Source organism: Apteryx mantelli, unplaced genomic scaffold (genome assembly GCF_036417845.1).
Source record: "Apteryx mantelli isolate bAptMan1 unplaced genomic scaffold, bAptMan1.hap1 HAP1_SCAFFOLD_269, whole genome shotgun sequence".
NCBI lineage: Eukaryota > Metazoa > Chordata > Aves > Apterygiformes > Apterygidae > Apteryx > Apteryx mantelli.
In genome coordinates, this window is record NW_027118621.1 from 1,697 (window position 1) to 13,802 (window position 12,106).

Genomic DNA, 12,106 nt, shown 5'->3' on the forward strand with positions numbered 1-12,106 from the left:
TTCCCCTCCTCCTCCACCTGTTCATCTGCCCATCCCTCTCTCCATCCCTCCACCTGTCCATCCTTCCATCTATCTATCCATCTGCCCATCCCTCCCTCCACTTCTCCATCCATCCATCCACCAGCTACCCATCCATCCATTCACCTACCCATCTGTCTGTCCATCCATCCATTCCTCCATCCACCCATCCATCCCTCAACCTGACCATCACTCTACCTGTCCATCCATCCATTCCTCCATCCACCCATCCATCCCTCAACCTGACCATCCCTCTACCTGTCCATCCATCCATCCATCCATCCATTCCTCTATCCATCCATCTGTCCATCCATCCATCTACTCCTCCACCTGACCATCCCTCCATCTCTACACAGAATCACAGAACGGTTGAGGTTGGCAGGCACCCTCTGGAGACCATCTAGTCCAACCCCCTGCTCTAGCAGGGTCACCTAGAGCACGTTGCACAGGATCGCGTCCAGGCGGGGTTGGAATATCTCCGGAGAAGGAGACTCCACCACCTCTCTGGGCAGCCTGTATCCATCCTACCTTTCTATCCATCCATCCATCACCTATCCGTCTATCTCTCCACCCACCCATCCATCCACTCATCTGTCCCTCAACCTATCCATCCCTCTGCCTGTCCATCTGTCCATACCTCCACCTATCCATCTGTCCACCCATCCATCCTTCCACCTATTCATCTGTCCCTCCATCCACCCATCTGTCCCTCTACCTGACCGTCCCTCTACCCGTCCATTTGTCCATCCATTCCTCCACCTATCCATCCATCATCTGTTCATCCATCCATCTATCCCTCCACCAATCTGTCCATCCATCCATCCGTCCGTTGTCCGTCCCTCCACCAATACATCTACTCCCTCCACCTATCCCTCCCTCCATTCCTCCCTCCCTCCCTCCCTCTCTCCATCTGTCCGTCCGTCCTAAGCCATCTGCTCAGCTGTCTGTTCATCCTCTGTCCACCTCTCCATCCCTCTGTCTGTCCGTCTGTCCGTTCACTCTCGCCAGCTGTCCATCCACCCGTTTGCCCGTTTAGCTGTCTTTATGCATCTATTCATCCATTCCTTCTTTCCTCCATCCTTTTATCCATCCATCTGTCCATCCTTCTGTTTGTCCTTTCCTCCATCTGTCTGTTCATCCTTTTCCCCAGCTGTCCATCCTTTCTACCATCCTTTTACCCATCTGCCTGTGCATTCATCCATCCTTTCGTCCGTCCGTCCGTCCTTTCCTCCATCCTTTTATCTGTCGGTGCTTTCATCCATCCATCTTTCTGTCCTTTCTTCCAGTCCTTTACCTCTGTCCATCTTCTCACCCGTCCTTTGATCTGCTTTGGTCCGTTTCTCCATCCATTTGCTTGGTCCATCCATCCTTTCATCCATCCGTCTGTCTGCCCTTTTCTCCATCTGTGCATTCATCCGCTCTTTGATCCAGCTGTTTGTCCATCTGTACATCCATGCTTTCATCCATCTGTCTGTCCGTCCGTCCTTGCTTGGTCCATCCTCTCCTCCATCCTTCTGCCTGTCTGTCTGTCCCTTCATCCATCCTTTTAGCCATCTGTCCATCTTTTCATCCTTTATCCATCTGTCTGTCCTTTCATCTGTCCGTGTGTCCATCCTTTCATCCCTCTATTCATCTGTCTGTTCATCCAGGCTTTATCAGCCCATCTGTCCATCCGTCCGTCCACCGCATCCTCCTTCCACGCGTCCATCCCTTCTTTCCCCCTTCTGCCCATTTATTCACCCCTCCGCCCGTCCGTCTGTCCGTCCGTCCCTCCTTCACCCGCCCCGGTGTGGGGCGCTTGGAGGGGGGGAGGCTCCGGGACCCCCAGGGGGACCCCGACACCCCGGAGGGCTCCGGGACCCCCGGAGGAGGGGGGGGCAGGGAGCCGGGGGGGGCGCAGGGAGCCCGGGCAGGGGGTGCGGGACCCCCCCCGGGGTGGGGGCACCCCGAGGCCCCCGGGGCAGCGCCGGGCCGGGGGGGGCCGGGGCTGGGGGGGGCCGAAGCCATTTAATCTCTCTTCTCTTTGTCTCCTCTCTCGCCCCCGCCCGTGTGTCTCCCCCCCCCGTCCCCCCCCCGTCCCCATTCCCCCCCCCCCCGCTCTCTCCTCCTGCCTTTTCTTCCGGTGCTTAAAGTAGAAGTGGAACAAAAGTAAAAGGTAAAGCCCTTCGCTCCGGCCCCTGGGACTGCCCGGCCCCCCCGAACCTCCCGCCGCCCCCCCGGCACCCGCCGGCTGCACCCCCACCCCCCCGACCCCCCCCCGAACCTGACACCCCTGCACCCCGCACCCCAACCCCCCCCCCCAGCCCCCCGAACCTCCCGCCGCCCCCCCGGCACCCGCCGGCTGCACCCCCACCCCCCCCGACCCCCCGAACCTGACACCCCTGCACCCCGCACCCCAAACCCCCCCCAGCCCCCCCGAACCTCCCGCCGCCCCCCTGGCACCCGCCGGCTGCACCCCCACCCCCCCGACCCCCCCCCGAACCTGACACCTCCCCACCCCGCACCCCAACCCCCCCCAGCCCCCCCGAACCTCCCGCCGCCCCCCCGGCACCCGTCAGCTGCACCCCCACCCCCCCCGACCCCCCCCCGAACCTGACACCCCTGCACCCCGCACCCCAACCCCCCCCAGCGCCCCCCGAACCTCCCGCCGCCCCCTGGCACCCACCGGCTGCACCCCACCACCCCGACCCCCCCCGAACCTGACACCCCTGCACCCCGAACCCCCCCGAGCCTCCCCAAAGCCTGACCCCCCCCATCCTGCACCCCGACCCCCCCGAACCTCCCTGAACCCGACACCTCCCCACCCCGAACCCCCCCGAACCTCCCGCCACCCCCTGGCACCCACTGGGTGCACCCCCACCCCACCCGGCCCTGCACCCTGACCCCCTGAACCCAACACCCCCCACCCCGTGCCCTGACCCCCCAAGCTCCCCAAAACCTGAACCCCCCATCCTGCACCCCAAACTCCCCGAGCCCCCCCCAAACCTCCCGCCATCCCCTGGCACCCACCAGCTGCACCCCCACCCTGCCCCGCACCCTGAACCCCCTGATCCTGCACCCAAATGCCCCCCATCCTGCACCCCAAACCCCCCCAAACCTGACACCCCCCCAACACCCCAATACTGCACCTAAACTCCCCTTGATCCTGCACCCAAAATGCCCCCGATCCTGCACCCCAAATCCCACCAATCCTCTGTGAACCCGACACTCCCTGAACACCCCAATCCTGCACCCAAAATCCCCCCAATCCTCCCCAAACCTGACACCCCCTGAACACCCCAATCCTGCACCCAAAATGCCCCCGATCCTGCACCCCAACCCCCCCGAACCCCCCCAAAACTGTCACCCCCCAACACCCCGGTCCTGCTCCCAAACCCCCCTTGATTCTGCACCCAAATCCCACTGAGCCTCCCCAAACCCGACACCCCCCCCGACACCCCAATCCTGCACCCAAAACTCCCCCAATCCTGCACCCCAAATCCCCCCGATCCTCCCCAAACCCAACACCCCCCCGACACCCCGATCCTGCACCCCAAATCCCCCGATCCTGCGCCCCAAACGCCCCCAATCCTGCACCCAAAATCCCCCCGATCCTCCCCAAACCCGACACCCCCCGACACCCTGATCCTGCACCCCAAATCCCCCTGATCCTGCACCCCAAACGCCCCCGATCTTCTCTGAGCCCGACACCCTGTACCCCCAATCCTGCACCCAAAATCCCCTCGATTCTCCCCAACCCCCCCATTCCCGTCCCCCAAAACCCGCCCCCAAATCCCCCCAGTCCTGCCCCGAACCCTGACATCCCTGACCCCAACCCCCCCCAATCCTGCCCCCCAAGTCCCCCGATCCTGCTCTGAACCCCAACACCCCCAGCCCCCCAAATCTCCCCGATCCTGCCCCAAACCCCAGCACCCCCAGACCCCCCAAAGCCCCCGATCCTGCCCCCCAAATCCCCCTGATCCTCCCTGAACCCTAACATCCCTGACCCCCATCCCCAAATGCTGCCCCCATATCCCCCCAAGTCCCCCCGATCCTGCCCCCCAAAATCCCCCTGATTCTGCCCAAACCCCGACATCCCCGACCCCCAAACCCCCCAATCAAGTCCCCGTATCCCCCCAAAACCCCCTGATCCTGCCCCAAATCCCCCTGATCCTACCCCGAACCCCGACATCCCCGACCCCCAAACCCCCCAATCAAGTCCCTGTATCCCCCAAATCCCCCCGATCCTGCCCCAAGTCCCCCCGATCCTGTCCCCCAAATTCCCCCTGATCCTGCCCCAAACCCCAACATCCCTGACCCCCAACCCCCCCAATCAAGTCCCCGTATCCCCCCAAGTCCCCCTGATCCTGCCCCGAACCCCGACATCCCCAACCCCCAAACCCCCCTGATCTCACCCCTGAACCCCAACATCCCCCATCCTCCCCCAAAATCTCCCAAATCCCCGATCCCCCGTGCTGACCCTGAACCCCCAAATCCCCAACCCCCAAATCCCCCATCCTGCCCCAAACCCCTCCTTGTCCCCCCCAGCCCCCAATTGCCCCCGGCCTTGCCCCCCCCTTCCCGGCTGGGGGTCCCCAGCCGCAGCGGGCAGGAAGGGAGTTAATCCCCCCCCCACATGGGGGTCAGTAGTGATGTAATTTGTTATTAATGAGATAATTAGTGCAGGGGTGTCCCCCCCCCCAATTAGCGCTAACGAGCGGGGGCTGCCTCTGGGTCATCCCCTGGGCTGGGGGGTAATTAGTGCCCCCCCCCCAAAGGACACCCCAGGTGCCCCCAACACCCCATGGGGACACCCCAAGGTGCCCCCAGGTCCCCAGGTCCCCTCGAGGGACCCCAAGACCCCCTGGGAGACCCCAAGGTGCCCCCAGACCCTCCCATGAGACCCCCAGGTCCCTTGAGGGACCCCAAAACCCCATGAGGGCACCCCAAGGTGCCCCCAGACCCCCAGGTCCCCTCGAGGGACCCCCATGGACACCCCAAGGTGCCCTCAGGACCCCCCGAACCTCCGTGAGACCCCCAGGTCCCCTCAGGGGACCCCCAAGACCCCATGGGGACACTGCAAGGTGTCCCCTGGGCCCCCCCCATGAGACCCCCAGGTCTCCTCGAGCGCCCCCAGGGGACCCCCAGGGACCCCCTAAGGTGCCCCCAACCCCCCCCAGGACCCCTCAGGAGACCCCCAGCCTCCTTGAGGGACCCCTGGGGACCCCCCAGGCCCCTTGAGGCCCCCCCAAGCCCCGGGCGGGGGCCAGGCCGGGGCACCCCGTGTCCCACCCCCAATGTCCCCCCCTTCCTCCCCCCTCTCCCCCCCCTCCTGCCCCCCCCGGGGCAGCGGGACCCCCCCAGGGCAGGGCCGGGGCAGGGGTCGCCCCCCAGGGGGGCATCGCCGTAAGTACGGGGGGGGGGCCGGGGCGGGAGGGGCAGGGGGGGGCAGCGAGGTGCCCCGAGACCCCCCCAAATCCCTCCTCCCCCCCCCACCTCCGGCCGGCTGGGGAAACCCCCCAAATCCCCCCGAGAGGCCCCCAAATCCTCCCCCCCCACAGCCCCCCCTCAGCTGACCCTGCGGGCAGGGGCAGTTGGGGGCAGTTAGGGATGGGGCAGTTTAGGGGGGGCAATAGGGCAGTTGGGGGGAGAATGGGGCAGTTTGAGGCCAGAGCAGGGCAGCTCAGGGCAGCTGGGGGGGGAGAATGGGGCAGCTGGGGGCAGTTTTGGGGACAATCTGGGGCAGTTCTGGGGGGGCAGTTTGGGGGCAGCTCAGGGGGGCAGTTCGGATCAGTGGGGGGCAGTGGGGGGCAGCAGAAGCAGGTTTGAGGGGCAGTTTGGGGGTAGTGAGGGGTCTGTTTTGGGGGGGCAGCAGGGGCAGTTGGAGGGGGCAGTTCCGGGAGGGCACTTCCATAGGGGCAGTTCAGGGGGGCAATTCCAAGGGGTGCAATGCCATAGGGGCAGCTCCATAGGAGCAGTTCCAGGGGGGCAGTTCAGAGGGGGCAATTCCAGAGGGGCAGTTCCACAGGGGCAGCTCCATAGGAGCAATTCCAGGGGTCCAGTTCCATAGGGGGTAGTTCCATAGGGGCAATTCCAAGGGGGGACCTCCATAGCGGGGCAGCTCCGTAGGGAGGCAGTTCCATAGGGGGATACTTCCAAAGGGGCAGCTCCATAGCGGGGCAGCTCCATAGGGACAGTTCCATAGGGGGGCAGCTCCATAGGGACAGTTCCATAGAAGGGCAGTTCCATAGGGGGGGGGGCGGCTCCATAGGGGCAGCTCCGTAGGGGGGGTGGTTTCATAGGGGCAGTTCCATAGGGGGGTGGCTCCATAGGGAGCATTTCCATAGGGGCGGTTCGATAGGGGGCAGCTCCATAGGGGGGGCGGCTCTACAGAGGGCAGCTCTTTGGGGGGGGGGCAGTTCCATAGGGGGGCGGCTCCATAGGGAGCATTTCCATAGGGGCAGCTCCATAGGGGGGCAGCTCCATAGGGGGGGCGGCTCTACAGGGGGCAGCTCCTGGGCGGGGGGGGGCAGTTCCATAGGGGGGCGGCTCCATAGGGGCGGTTCTATAGGGGGGGCAGCTCCCTAGGGGGGCGGCTCCATAGGGAGCATTTCCATAGGGGCAGCTCCCTAGGGGGGCAGCTCCATAGGGGGGCGGCTCTACAGGGGGGCAGCTCCTTGGGGGGGGGGCAGCTCCCTAGGGGGGCGGCTCCATAGGGAACATTTCCATAGGGGGGCGGCTCTATAGGGAGCATTTCCATAGGGGGGCAGCTCCATAGGGGGGCGGCTCTACAGGGGGCAGCTCCTTGGGGGGGGGGGCTCATAGGGGCGGTTCTATAGGGGGGGCAGCTCCCTAGGGGGGCGGCTCCATAGGGAGCATTTCCATAGGGGCAGCTCCCTAGGGGGGCAGCTCCATAGGGGGGGCGGCTCTACAGGGGGCAGCTCCTTAGGGGGGGCGGCTCCATAGGGGCAGTTCCATAGGGGGGCGGCTCTACAGGGGGCAGCTCCTTGGGGGGGGGGCAGTTCCATAGGGGGGGCGGCTCCATAGGGCGGTTCTATAGGGGGGCAGCTCCCTAGGGGGGCGGCTCCATAGGGGCAGTTCCATAGGGGGGCGGCTCCATAGGGGCAGCTCCATAGGGGGGGCAGCTCCCTAGGGGGGCGGCTCCATAGGGAGCATTTCCATAGGGGCAGCTCCCATAGGGGGGGCGGCTCTACAGGGGGCAGCTCCTTAGGGGGGGCGGCTCCATAGGGGCAGTTCCATAGGGGGCGGCTCCATAGGGGGGCCGCGGCGCAGCCAGGGTTGCCGCCGCCGCCGCCGCCGCCGCGTCTCTCTCTCTCTGTCTGTGCCGGGGCCGGGCCGGGGCGCCGGCGGCTTCTTCCACAGGTGCCGCAGGAGCGGCGGGGCCGGGCCCGGGCCGAACCGGGGCCGGGACCGGGGCCGGGGCCGGGGCCGGGGCCGGGGGGGCCCCTAACGTCTCTCTCTCCTCCTCCTCCTCCCGCCAGGACGGCCGCCTGCCTCCGCCCGCCTGCGCGCCCCCCCCGGACCGCGGCGCCCGCCCCCGCCTGTGAGTCTCCCCGCCGCCGCCGCTTCGCCCGCGCCGGGGGCGCCGCCCGCCCCCCCCCGCCGGCCCCCCCCCGCCCCCCCCGCCGCCGGTCGGCCCTGCGCCCTGCACCGGCTGCGGGCGTGCGCGGGCTGCGGGTGTGCGCCGGCTGCGGGTGTGCACAGGCTGCGGGTGTGCACGGGCTGCAGGTGTGCGCTGGCTGCGGTTGTGCACCGGCTGCGGGTGTGCACGGGCCCATGTGCACACGGCCGGGTGTGCACGAGCTGCAGGTGTGCACGGGCCCATGTGCACACAGCCTGGTGTGCACGGGCTGTGGATGTGCATGGGCTGTGAGTGTGCACGGGCCCATGTGCACACGGCCTGGTGTGCGCGGGCTGCGGGCGTGCGCCGGCTGCAGGTGTGCACATGGCCTGGTGTGCACAGGCTGCAGGTGCACAGGTTGCAGCTGTGCACCGGCTGTGGCTGTGCACAAGCTGCAAGTGTGCACAGGCTGTGAGTGTGCACGGGCCCATGTGCACACAGCCTGGTGTGCACAGGCTGCAGGTGTGCACCGGCTGCAGGTGTGCACATGGCCTGGTGTGCACAGGCTGCAGGTGCACAGGTTGTAGCTGTGCACCGGCTGTGGCTGTGCATGAGCTGTAAGTGTGCATGGGCTGTGAGTGTGCACAGGCCCATGTGCACACAGCCTGGTGTGCACAGGCCGACATGCACACGGTCTGGTGTGCACGGCTGTGGGTGTGCACCAGCTGCAGGTGTGCACGGGCCGCCACACACATGGCCTGGCGTGCACGAGCTGCGGATGTGTGTGCACAGGCTGCAGGCATGCACAAGCAGTGGGTGTGCACCGCTCTTGTGCCCTCACGGTCCTTCTGTGTGCACAGCCCTCGTGTGTGCACGGCCCGCGCACACGCGCAGCCCTCGTGCACGCGTGGCCCTTGGGTGCGCACGGTCGTTCTGCGCACACGGGACTGGTGCAAGCACGGCCCTTGTGCAAACCTGGTCCTTGCGTGTGCACGCTCCCTTTGCACGTTTGGTCCTCGTGCGAGCGCGGCCCTCATGCACGCGTGGTCCTCGTGTGCACACGGGCCGTGTGTACATGGTCCTTGTGTGTTCTTGTGCACACGTGGTCCTCTTGCACACGCAGCCCTTGTGCACGCGCAACAGTCCTTGTGTGTGCACAGCCCTTGTATGTGCACGGCCCTTGTGCACACGCGGCCCTTGTGCACACGCGGCCCTTGTGCACACGCAGCCATCATGGGCTCATGGGCCCCTTGTGCACACGCAGCCCTCGTGCACACACGGCCATATGTGCTCGTGGGCCCTTGTGCACACGCAGCCCTTGTGCACATGCAGCTCTTGTGCACACACGGCCTTTGTGCACGTGCAGTCCTTGTGCACACGCAGCCCTCATGCATGCACGGCCGTATGTGCTCATGGACCCTCGTGCACACGCAGCTCTTGTGCACGCGCAGCCCTCGTGCACAGCGCAGCTCTTGTGCACGCGTGGCTGTACGCGCTCATGGGCTCTTTTGCACATGCAGCTCTCGTGCACGCACGGCCGCACGTGCTCCCGGGCCCCGGTGCACACGCGGCCGCCCGCCGGCGGGGTGGCATGCCCGTGGCGCGTGCCGGCGCGGGGCGCAGCGGGCGCTGCTGGGGGGAGGGGCTTGCACACGCGTGCGCACGCGTGCGGGCGGCGGGCGGCCACGTGTGCACCGGGGGGGCTGCGCACGTGGCCGGAGGTGGGCGCACGCGGCCGCGTGTGAGCACACGGGGAGGCGCCAGCGTGCGGGGGGCGGAGGGGGGGCGCGGGGGCGCACGGGCGTGCACACGGGCGCACACGCGTGGCCGCCCAGCCGCCCACGTGGCACCCCGTGTGCGTGCACGAACACGCAGCCATATGGCCGCACGCAGGGGCGGGTGTTGGTGTGCACGCGTGCAGTCACGTGTGGGCACACGTGGCCGTGCAAGCACACGCCCCGACACGCGTGTGCAGCCGGGCCCATGCCCGAGAGGAATCCCCGCAGCCGTGAACACGCAACCGCGACTCCACACCCATGCACGGAGCGACACGCGTGTGCACGGAGGCGCCCGCACACCACCGGGCGCAGACGTGCCCAGGAGCAGCCGTGCACGCGTGTGCGCAACCCCGTGCCCACGGATGCGAGCGCCCGGGCACGCGCACGGCACACGCACACGCCTGCAGAGGCGTGTGCGCACCTCCAGCTCTTGCACACGTGTGCCCAGCGGGCATTCACACGCCAACACCCGCGTGAGCACGCGTGTGGGCGCACACCCCACGCCCGCACACGCGTGTGTCGGCACCCAGAGAGCTGCTCCGCGGGGGTCTGTGCCCCCCTGCCCCCCCGCGCACGCCCCTGCCGGTGCACACGCATGTGCACGCACCCCCGGGTACACGCCTGCACACGCGTGTGCTGGCACGCACCCACCCGGAGCGCCACTCCGTGGGGGCCCCCGCCGGGCCCCCCCCCCACTCCGGGCCGGGCGGACACGGGGGGGCGCCGCCACCCCCACCAGCGCACACGCGTGTGCACACGCTCGCACGTGGGCAGGCCCCGGGTGGGGGGGGGGGCTGGGCCAGGCTGGGGCCCCCCCGGAGGCCTAGGGGGGTCGGGGGGGGACCCGGACGCCTGGGTCCCCTGGGGGGGGTTAGTGAGGCCCCATGGGGGGGGACCCGGACGCCTGGGTCCCCGGGGGGGGGGTTAGCGAGGCCCCATGGGGGGGGTGGCCGAGGCCCCGGGGCCCCCAGCCTGGCCCAGCCGGGATTTGGGGGGGGGGGGTCCACCACATCCCCCCCCCGCCCCACATCACACACACCCCCCCCCCCGGCGCAGAGACCCCGGGGGCCGGGGGAGGCGGGGGGCCGGTCTCTGCGCCGGGGGGGGCACGGCGTCCCCCCCCCCCCGTCCCCGCGTCCCCCCCCCCTTTCTCTCCCTGCAGCGCTAACCCCCCCGTTTCTCTCCCCCAGCCTCTCTGCAGCCGGCGCCGGACAGCGGGAGCACGCGGGGGGCCCCGTCCCCCCCCCCGCGTCCCCAACCCCCCCCCCGGGGGGGGGCAGCCGCGTCCCCCCCCCCCGCCCTTGTCACCTCCCCCCCATCATGTCGCCGTTCGATCAACCCTGGCTGGCGCGGGGGGGGGGGTGGTTTTGGCAGGGCCCCCCCCCCACCTTAGGGACCCCCCCCCACCCTAGGGACCCCCCTCATACCTTAGCCCCCCCCCCAGGGAGAGCTGCCCCCCCCCATAGCAGGGCCTGCCCCCCCCCCCATGGGGAGGGTTTGGGGTGGGGGGGGCAGGACGCCTGGGCCCTCCGTGGGGGGGGCTGCTGCCACCCCCCCCACCCTGCTGCTGGGGGGGGGACAGGGGTGTCCCCCCCCCTTCCGGGACCCTCCCCGTCCCTCCTTCCCCCCCCCCACTGCCTCGCTCCCTCCTCCTCCTCCCCGCCCGGCCGTGGGACCCCCCCCCATCGGTGTCACCCATGTCCCCTCTGGGGTCACCCATGTCCTCCCCCCCCCCGGGGTTGGGGTCCCCCCTGTCCCCCCCCCTCCCCAGGGGTCGGGCCCCCCCCCGGCCGGGGCCGCTCATGAACCACTTCTCTCTTCTCTCCCGCTTCTCGCTGTGTCCCCTCGTCCCTCTGTCCCCCCCGCGTCCCTCTGTCCATCCCGTGCCCCCCCCGCGCTCCCCTGTCCCCCCTCTGTCCCCTCTGCATCCCCCTGTGTCCCCCCATGTCCCCCTGTCCACACCTGTCCCCCCATCTCCCCTGTGTCCCCCCATGTCCCCCATCCCACCTGTGTCCTTGTGTCCATCCCTCTGTCCCCCCGTCCCGCCTGTGTCCATCCCTCTGTCCCCCTGTCCCCACCTGTGTCCCCACGTGTCCCCATGTTCCTCTGTGTCGTGTCCCTTCCTGCATCCTCACGTGTGCCTCCATGTCCCCATGTGCATCCTCGTGTCCCCATGGGTGTCCTCATGTCCCTCCCTGTGTCCCCATGTCCCTCTGTGTCTTGTCCATCCCTGCGTCCTCCTCGTGTGTGTCCTCATGTCCCCATGTGTGTCTCCGTGTCCTTGTGTGCGTCCTCCTGTCTGTCCTCGTCCGCTCCTCTGTGTCCCCCGTCCTCCCTTGTGTGTTCACATCTGTCCTTGCGTCCCCCCCCCGGTGTCCCCCCATGTCCATGCTCGTATCTCTGTGTGTCCTCGTGTCTGTCCCCACCTTCGTTCCCATGGCCGGCCTCACACCTGCCCCCATCTTTGTTCCCGTGTCCTCCTGTCTGTCCCTGTGTCCTTGTGTCTGTCCCCACGTCTTTGTGTCTGTCCCTGTGTCCATGCGTGTGTTCTTGTGTCTGTCCCTGTGTGTTCCTGTATCCTTGTGTCCATCTTGTGTCCCTCTGCGTGTCCCCATGTCCATGCTTGTGTCCCCATGTGTGTTCTCATGTCCTTGTGTCCATCCCTATGTGTCTGTATGTCCATGCCTGCGTCCCTGTGTCTGTTCCCATGCCACGTCTGTGTCCTTGGATCCATCTTGTGTCTTTGTGT